Raw genomic sequence first — 10,842 nt, forward strand, 5'->3', positions numbered from 1 at the left:
AGTAATCTTTATTTCACCAAGTAAAAACACATTATTCCAAATTATAATGTCTCCTGAGATTCAAATTCACCACAACTCGAAACATAAATATATACCATACACTTTAAGTTACAGTCCTTCAACACCAAAATATTATTATTTTATAAATATATGATTTATATATAATTAATTAAATGTTGTTGTTGTTTGATATATAATTAAATATTTAAATTTGTGTATAATTTAATATATTTTTATTTTTATTTTCATATTAATCTGATATTAAAATGATTTTACAAATAATTCACCAATTTAATAAAAAAATCAATTTTATGTGTACTTTAATATATTTAAGTTTTATTTAGAAATTAATATGTTTTAATATATTTAAGATTTATATATAAATGAATATATTTTTAAATATTTTAGTGACATTTTAATTTATTATTTAATTAATTTTAATAAATAGTTTATAATTTTAAATTAATTAAAATTTTAATTTTTTATATAATTTTATAATAATGTGGGTTTATGGTTAATTATATGAAATAAAATTATTATTGATTATAATAAAATCAAAAATAAATATGCATATTTGATTAGCTTTATTGGATTAAATGTAATTTTGTATACTTTAGTATGAAGGAGTGGTATAAATCTTTCCATATTCTACATAGAGTTGAGATGCATTATTGAGAAAAATATTATTCTACATAGAGTTGAGACGCATTATTGAGAAAAATATTATTAATATTTTTTTAATAAAGTTCCAAATATTTATAATAATATTGAAATATTTACATTGTTTTTTTTTTCTCTGCAAATACTAACTTCTATTAACTGTAAGGTAAAATATTTTTACATAGTATCGAGGCTTGGAAGCACTCGACAGAACAGAACTGCCCCTTTACAGACATAAGCTGGGGAAATCAGTTACAAAGATCAAGAAACCAGATAACAGACATAAAAAGAGATATGTGTTGCCGAGAAGGAGAACTGAGCCAGCACAGAAACACAAAAACATTGCAACCCAGCACATAATGTGTCACCAAATTCCCATCTGGGAGCCAAAAACAGTAGGACATTAGCACTGAACCTTGACCGCGAGCCTGAAACAGTAGCCGAAACAAAAAGAGACAGTCCCAAGTGGCGCTACTTCTCCTTTGTCGGGCCATGGTTCTTCTTCTCAGCCAGACCTATATCACCAGTCTTCAGACCTTCATTGCCACTCAAGTCACTGCCAGGGATTGCCATGGCATGGCCTGCCTCGCCATGAGTCCCGTCCTCAGCCGCAGGTCCTGTATCTTCAAGGGGAGGAAGATTTTTGAGAAATTCCTCCTGTTCAAACTTCTCATTTTTCCAATTCTCCATGCTGTCTTTGTCCGAGGAATGCTCACTGCTTGGGGAAGGATCAGGGGCGATGCAGGCCAAAGGGGAGACTTGGTTTTCCTCTTCCGAAAGAATAATGGTGATGTGAGCAGTGACCAGGGGCCTATGCAAATTACTTTGAAATTTAAAGTGCGTGGTTTGGAAAGCACTGTTCGGGATAGGCTTACGACCAGAACTTATAGAAGGCCCAGCTTCATGGACGGGGGAGGGATTGAAGGGTTCCGGCGCAGTTTCCATGGCATGACCAACTGGAGGATGCAAGCGACTATCACGACGCCCCCCTGAACGTTGCCTCTTGCCCGAGCGAACCATGATGACAGACAGGAGGTAGGGCGCAAATGGATTATGGACGGGAGAACCAACAGGACAGAGTCGATTGAGGCGAGAGGGATGCCCAACAGAGCTTGCAACCGACAATACAAAATAACAGAACTTACAGACGACCACAGAACTTGCAGACAACAACACAATGCATGAATCCAGAACAGGGGAGAAATTACCCTTGATAGAGTTGGCTTGGAGCTCGCGGCAGTGAACCAGAATTAGTCCATCACCAACAGCCTCCGCAAACCAGGTTCCGTTACCGCGCAACTGAGCACAAGGCATGGTGAAAGAACTATGGAGCGGCATGATTATAACAGTAGGAATGTTGCGTCGATCAACGCAACATTAATAACCTTCCCCTGCTTGCATGAGTTTACGTCCCGGGAGGCCACGCTGCTCTGCAGCTGGCAGTACCGGACATTAACTCCTTGCATGGGAAACAGTAAGGTCGTTGGTGCCACCCGGATCCGGGAGAAATATTTACATTGTTAGTAACTCTTCATATTCCGAATTAGCTTTGACTTACCATTTTGAAAACAATTAATTAATCTTACCTTTTTGAAAACAATTATTATTAATGAATGAAAAATAATGTAATCTTTTTTACAATCAAATGTAATATTGCTTTAAAAAAAACATGAATAAAATTAATTTTATATTAATATTTGTTTTATTTTTTTAATATTACTTCAAAAAAACATGAATAAAATTAATTTTATATTAATATTTGTTTTATTTTTTTAATATGTATTATTTTCATTAATTAATATGAAATTTAAATATTTGAATTTTTTCTTTTAATATTTAAAATGATAATTAAAAAATCATTATTTTATTTAACTTTAAGTAAATCATTTTAAATTAATAAAATTATAAATATTAAATATTAATATAATCTATTTTTATTATAATAAAAATAATTTACTAATATTATATTTATATTTATTTATAAATAACAATGTGATTAATAATTTTTTTTAATTTTACAATTATATAACCAAATTTAATTATAATAAATTATAAAAATTCAAATTCATAAAAAAAACAAAACAAAACAAAAAAAAAAAAAAAATAACATTCCCAAAAATAAATCATAGAACTCATCAATAAACATACCTTTTTTTTATCACTTTTCATATAATATATTTAATATTTTTTTAGCAAAATAGAATTGTGAAAAATTAAAACATATATTAATATCAATTTTTTTTAAATATATTACCTTTAACTAATAATAAATAAGTGAAATCTTTAATTAAAATCATTATCACTTAGCTTTCATCCATTTTTATATCGCATTTTATAATTCTTTGGCCACAACAAATCAAATCTTTAGTTAATATCTTTATCACCTAACCAAATAGCTTTCACCAAATTTTACATGACACTTCATAATCCTTTAACTAGAACAAAAAAAAATTCATACATATATATACTCTTCCTATTATTTAATAAATAAATAAAACAAAAATTGCCATCAACATGACATTATTTTCAAATTAAATATAAATTATTTAAAAATTACTAACTATAAGTTTAGATTATATTATTTTAAGTTATATATATATATATATATATATATATATATATATATATATATTATATATTATTTTAAGTTATATATATATATATATATATATATATATATATATATATTATTTTAAGTTATATATATATATATATATTAAAAATATTTATTTTAATCAATTTTAATTTATTTAATTTAAATTAATAAATTTATTATAATATAAAAGTTATCTTAATTTTAAATTCAATTATATTATTGATGATGATGATGATGATGGTTAACGTCCGCTGAGACCAAATAATGGTCTATCGGACCTAAAGAAACAAATTATCTATTTTGATTTAAGATTTTATTCCTATGCTCAAAAAGCTTGGAGAGAAGCCTCCCGAGCTCACTATAATTTTGACATTGTAAAAGGCTAGGAAGGTCAGTATTGTAACAAAGATTGTGAAACTGAGATCTAATGTGGTTATACGTGGGGCACTCTAAGAGGAAGTGGTTTTCATCCTCGATGTTCCTATTCTCACATATATGGCAGATCCTTTCCGTCCATGGCGTTTTAGGAACTGCCCAACGACCTGTTTCACTATGGAGCTCATGAGAATTTGTTCTAATCTTTGCTATATTAATTTTCTTCTTTGAGCTAGTTAAAATAGAGAGATACTTTTGATCTTCTAGGATGGGGTTGATGACCTTCTTATAATAACTTAATTTTCTTTTAGCCGCTAAGTCTTTCTCACACCACATTTTTTCTTTGAACTTAGAAGTAACAATATCTTTAATGTTATTTATGTTTTGCAAAGCATCATTTTCGTTGATCTCCCAATACTTTAACCAGGCCCTTGTGTCTTTATGCCACCCTCGATTGAGCCTTAGGTGGTTTTGGCTAGAATTTAAAGCTAGCTTAGGAAGTCTATGATCGTCTATGTTACTGATTTTGTGCTTGTACAACATAAACCTAAGCATAGCTAGGCTCTCAATAGGGGAAAGACTTGCTTCTATAAGGAGAATAGGATAGGGTGTATTACTTTTAATTTTCAAGTTATAAGTAATAAAACGCTTCTGGATTTGCTCAATCTTTCTCCATGATTCTCTGGAGATGCTGCAACCCCAAACCTCACAGCCATATAAGATAACAGGAGTGACTAAAGTTTCAAAGAGGAACTTCTTTTTATCCCACATTACAAGGTTTGCTATTTTACAATTATTTTCAAGACCAAAGTAGGCTTTCCACCCCCCATTAATCCTTTTCTCAATGCTATGGTTCCAGTTGAGCTTGTGATGAATATCAATTCCTAGGTACTTGTAAGAATACACTTCCTCCAAGTTATTATTGTCATACATAAAATTAGCGTAAGTGTCCTTGGATTTGATAATCATAACTTTTGTTTTGTCAGTGTTAACAGTCATACCCATGGTAGAGCAGAAATCCTTAAGAAGTCTGAGTTGCTTATTAAGATCAGATGGGCACCTTGCCAAAAGAACAATATCGTCAGCATAAAGAAGAAGGATGACGACTATCCCAGCTAAGATCGTGCCATCACATCCTGCTTCCTCTAAATAGCCTTCGAGCTTATCGATGTAAATGCCAAATAGGGTAGGGGAGAGGGGGCAACCTTGTTTAACTCCGATGTTACACTTAATATCTTTCGACCACCCTTCATTTCTCTTTAGCTTGGCAATTACATTCTCGTATAACCTTATAGCGGCAGCTCTCAACTCGAGAGGAACCTTTAGCTCTTTTAATCTATTCCAAAGGTTGTATCTAGGAACCGTATCGAAAGCCTTTCTAAAGTCCACAAAGCAACAAAATAAATTGGATTTATCATTACGAAATTCCTCCACAATGATCCTAAGCGTAACAAGGTGGTCTATTGTTGAGTGATGCCTTCTGAAACCTGCTTGGCCTTTAGCCCGCTTACCTTCACTTTCAAGCCATATGCTTAACTTCTTTTCCAAAATACTACCATATAACTTGGCTAAGAGAGGGCTGATCATAATTGTTCGATAATTAGAGGGGTTATTTGTATCCCCACTTTTAAAAATAGGGATAATGAGGCTCTCAGTCCAAGGTTTAGGGAACCCTTGCTTGACTGCTTGATTGAAAAGCTTGTGGATGTGGGGGATGAGGACAGGACCTCCAATTTTTAAGATTTCCGCTTGGTAACCTTCAATGTCCTTAGCTTTCCCATTAGCGAGGCGATTAACCCCAAACTTAATGTCTTCTAAAGAGAAAACTTCTTTCGTTGTGAGAAGGGTTTCCAAATTATCCATGACATTTGGAGATTCATAAAGCTTTTTAAGATAGGAATTCCAATCGTGAAGAGCAATTTTATTATTATCCTTAGTCTTCCTAGTTAGAATCTGCCTCCAAAATTTCTTAGGAGCTACCTTAGAGAGGTGTAAGAGATTCTCCTGTCTTTGGCGAATGTACTGCCTCTTTTTCCTTTTAGTTAGGGCTTTGTATATTTTTATCTTGTCCATTTTAAGAGATTCATCAACAGCTTCCTTAATTGCTCTCCTTGCACTTTTACAATCTTTGTCATACCATGGATTGGTTTTGCTATTTCTTTTATTATTTGAAACTTCAATTGAGAACTTGTTAATAGAATATGAGAGGGTTGTAGTAAAATTATGATAGAAGTCTTCTATGTTGTCTATATTAGATAAAGGAAGCAAATTAGTTTTTAATTCATTTAGAAAGAGATCATTTTTATTTCTATCAAATATTAAGTTCTTTTGGCTATAAGTATTATTTTCTATGGGAACTCTATGCATGACAAAATTGAGAGTTATAAGTAAAGGCCTATGATCAGAGTCAGGTTCGTGGTCGTTTAAGATGTCAAAATTTATTATTTCGTTGTATAATGGGAGATCGGAAATAACGTAGTCTACCACGCTGCTACCAAGTCCATGGATGCAGGTCATCTTGCTAGAATTGGGCCACTTCTTTAGACCATTGCAAATTATGAGATCCTGAGCACTACAAAGCTTGACTAGCTCCAACCCAAACAAATTTTCCCCGAGATCTTCAGAGTTCCTTTTGTACCTGCTAGCCAGAGTAGGGTCTTCGTCTAATCAAAGAGGATTAGGGTTGGAATGATTACTTAGAATAATAGCTTGGTTGTTTGAAGTTCGAGCATTAAAGTCACCTATTAAAAGGATATTACCGTCATTCCTTAGGCTAGAAATATCATTCTCTAAACCATTGTAAGGGTTAGTTTTATCTAGATTCTTCTTCTTATAGAAGTTAGAATTAATGGGGGGAAAATAACATATTGCTATGTAGGACTTTTTATTATTAATGTCTTTGATCTCTATCCAACTATATTGGTTGTAAGGGTCGTTTTTATAAATCCTAACATGGGGGGAGATGTTCTTCTTAATGTAACAAGCTATTCCCCCAATGCCTCTACGAGAGGATCGCTTGTTCCAGGTAGACCATAGCGTAAAGCCATCTATGTTAGGGACCTTAGATTCTTCGTGCTCCCAAGTTTCAACAAGCAAAATAATATCAACATCATTTGAAATCCAACTTAGCTTGGGGCCTTTGTTCCATGGGAAGCCCCGACAATTCCAAGAAAGGATCCGGAGCATGTTTAATTGCTATTGATTACTATCTTTTTGGTTTCTATCTTGAATAAAGGCTTTTCTATTTCTGATTATTGCCCATTTTCCTTCCTTTCTAGCTTCTTTTACCTTTTGAACCTCCTTTCTTAATTCTGCTTGGTCTTCTGGAATGAGATCTTCATTTATGAATATTCCCGTTCCTTTTAGACTTGAGGTTTTACTAAGTATGTCATGCTTATGATCAGTGGAGCTCACCTTTATGCGGATTAGTCTTCCTTTATTCTCGGTTAATTTCCCCAACCTTGTTGCTTCTGTGAGACACAATGTTTCAATTTGTAAACTATTATGTAGTTCTGTCTGGGCTAAGGCTAAATTATCCTCATCTACTTCCTCTTTTAAACCGAATATTATAAGGTTTAAGGCCCTTTTGTTACGTTCGTGGTCTAATTCTATTAATTTTTTCATTTCATCTTTAATTGGTTTGATATCTAACTTATCTACCACATTATTTAGGGTGAGGTGGCTATTAACTTTTTCTTCTAGTTCTTTAATCATGTCTTTCATTTTAAGACTCTCTAAAGTATCAGCATCTCCTTGCAGGGATGGTTGGTTAGTATCTTGGTTATGTTTTTCTATAACCTGCAGTCTAGTCTCCATTGCCTCCATCTTATTCTCTAGTAGTTCTATTTTATTTTCTATTTGTTTTTGGATCGTGTCTTCAAGAGATGCAAATTTATTTTCCAGCATGGCTTCTAACTCTTTTTGTAGCTTGGCTTCTCTTTCTTCTCTACATTTCTCTAAAGACTCTATATACTCATAAAGGCCTTGTAGAGTAACTGTGCTAGGTCTTCCCTTGGTAATCTTTGGTAACTGTGGTGAAATATTCATACTTGAAATTATATTAGCAAATATGTATTAGAAAAAGAAAAAGATAAGGAATGTGTGCACCTGATATCCTAATATTTAATTTGGATATTTATGATATCCAAATTAAATATTATATTATATAATTTTAATAAAAAATTGCCTAAAAGATATTTCAATTATATTCTTTTATAATAATTATATATCAAAATTTATTTAAATAATTTAAACCAACATATTTATTATAATTTATTTTAAATTTAAATTCAACTCTATTATTAGAGATATAATATTTAAATTAAATATATATTATCTATTTTTTATTTTTTTAATTTAAATTCAACTATATTATTAGAGATATAATTTTCAAATTAAATATACATTACCCAATTTTCATTTTCATTTAAAAAATAAAATTGTCCCATCTTCATTTAAAAAATATCAACTAGATGTAGTAATAAATTTGTTATAATGTAAATTTATTTTACATTTAAATTTAATTATATTATCATAATTATAATATTCAAGTTAAATATAAATTAATATACAACTTTTATTTACACCGAAATACTTTTCTCACAAACTTTTATTTAATTAAATTATAATATTTTATAGTGAGTATACACTTATTTTTTATTTAAATATATAAGAAAGGTATTTTACTTTTATAAAATATTAAATTTTAAAGCAATTGATTTAATTAATAAATTTCTCATGGGGTAGTATTAAAAAAAAAAATTCAAAATTTTCGTATGTGAAAGTAATTAGATCTCTTCATACATTTATAATTTTTATATTTTAAAAAGAAAAAAAATTCAAAATTTTCGTATGTGAAAGTAATTAGATCTCTTCATACATTTATAATTTTTATATTTAAAAAATTTTTATCTTGAAAATTTAAAGTCATGATAAATTTACATTATAATTATAAAATTAGACACTAAATCATAATTTAAAAGATAGATTGATGTATCAAAGTAAATATTATTTTAGATTATAAAAATATGATTATCATATTATTATATTTTGTATTATCTTTTTTTTTTTAAAATTGGGCAAGACTACATCTTCAACATGTCTAATGCATTTAATACATTATCGAGGGAGGGAATTGAACGAGTGACTTCACATCAATAATTGCCTTAATAGAGCACCCAATCACCGTCTATCCAACACTTTGTAGACTCTTATTATCTTTCTTATTTATACTATTTTCAAATTTAAAATAAGTTTGATAAAATTGCCTAAAAAATATTTCAATTATATTATTTTATAATAATTATATATCAAAATTTATTTAAATAATTTAAGCCTAACACGTTTGTTATAATTTATTTTAAATTTAAATCCAACTATATTATTAGTGATATAATATTCAAATTAAATAATACATTATCCAATTTTATTTTTTAAAATTTAAATTCAACTATATTATTAGAAATATAATATTCAAATTAAATATATATTATCCAATTTTCATTTTAAAAATAAAATTGTCCGGTCTTCATTTAAAAAATATCAACTACATATAGTAATAAATTTGTTATAATGTAAATTTATTTTAAATTTACATTTAATTATATTATTATAATTATAAATTAATATACAACTTTCATTTAGAAAATATGAACTACATATTTAATTAAATTATAATATTTTATAATGAGTATATATTTATTTTTTATTTAAATATATAATAAAGGTATTTTACTTTTATAGAATATTAAATTTTAAAGTAATTAATTTAATCAATAAATTTCTTATAGTGTAGCATAAAAATAAAAATAAAAAATTAATTTCAAATTTTTCGTATGGGAAAGTAATTAGATCTCTTCATACATTTATAATTGTTATATTTTAAAAAGTTTTTACCCTGGAAAATTTCAAGTCGGGATAAATGTACATTATAATTATAAAATTAGACACTAAATCATAATTTAAAAGATAGATTGATGTATCAATTTAAATATTATTTTAGATTATAAAAATTTGATTATCATATTATTATATTTTGTATTATCTTTTTCTTTCTTTCTTTTTTTAAATTGGCTAGGATTATATTTTCAACATGTCTAATGCATTTAATACATCATCCCTATTGGGGCAGGGAATTGAACCAATGACTTCACATCAAGAATTGCCTTAATAGAATATCCAATCACCGTCTATCCAACACCCCGTGGACTCGTATTATCTTTCTTATTTATGTTATTTTCAAATTTAAAATAAGTTTGATAATATTTTCCATAATATCAATGATTTTTTTATTTTTTATTTTATAGATATATATATATATATATATATGATTTTATTATTATTATATATATATATACACACACACACTTTAATTTATTGGCATTAATAGATATCTTCTTATCCTCTTAGGGGTGAAAGAATATGATGAATTGGCCAAATCTTACACCTCAAGTTAAATTAGTTGTTCCAAATACCATTGAGATTTCCACATCTTTTTTATGGTTTTAGCTAGCTTATGGTTTTTCTAGCAGTATTGTGTCATAATATATTGTATAATAAAATCTTGGGTAGTGGATCATTTTTTTATGTAAGGAGTTTGTTAGTAGATGGACATTTGGGATAAAAAACATTAACTTTTATCATTAGTTTAGTTTCCAATTTGACAAACCACTACCAAAAGATTTTAATATTATAAATTTGGTATCAATTTAATAGAAAATAAATAAATAATTTTACACAATGATAGATATTTTTTTTAATATTCTACTCATATTATAATTATTATTTTTTGGTATTGTGTTTTTCATATTTTTATTTAAATATTTTATTTCATGTTATTAATCTCAATATGTATGTAATTTGTCTCTCTAATGCATTATTTACCTAATATAGATGTAATTTATAAGGTTTGAAGTGTTCGATGCATTATATTAATACATATTAATAAATAAATATTTTTTAATGCATAGGTATTTTTTGTTTCTATTGTAATTAGATGAATAGGTAATTTAACTTATCTTATACTCACATGATATTGGGTCAATTTCGACAACAACTAGTATAGATTGAATATGATACTACCATTATAACCTTTTGATGTCAGGAAAACACCCATTGTGCCAATATGTCAGCTTTAAATCCCACAAGGCCCAACTTCATCCCAACCAGTGCTTCCTTTAAAGCTGAATTATGGGAGATAAATCCCTTCCTTT

Source organism: Pinus tabuliformis, chromosome J (assembly GCF_031772625.1).
Source record: "Pinus tabuliformis cultivar Carrire ecotype Pingquan chromosome J, CPIR1, whole genome shotgun sequence".
NCBI lineage: Eukaryota > Viridiplantae > Streptophyta > Pinopsida > Pinales > Pinaceae > Pinus > Pinus tabuliformis.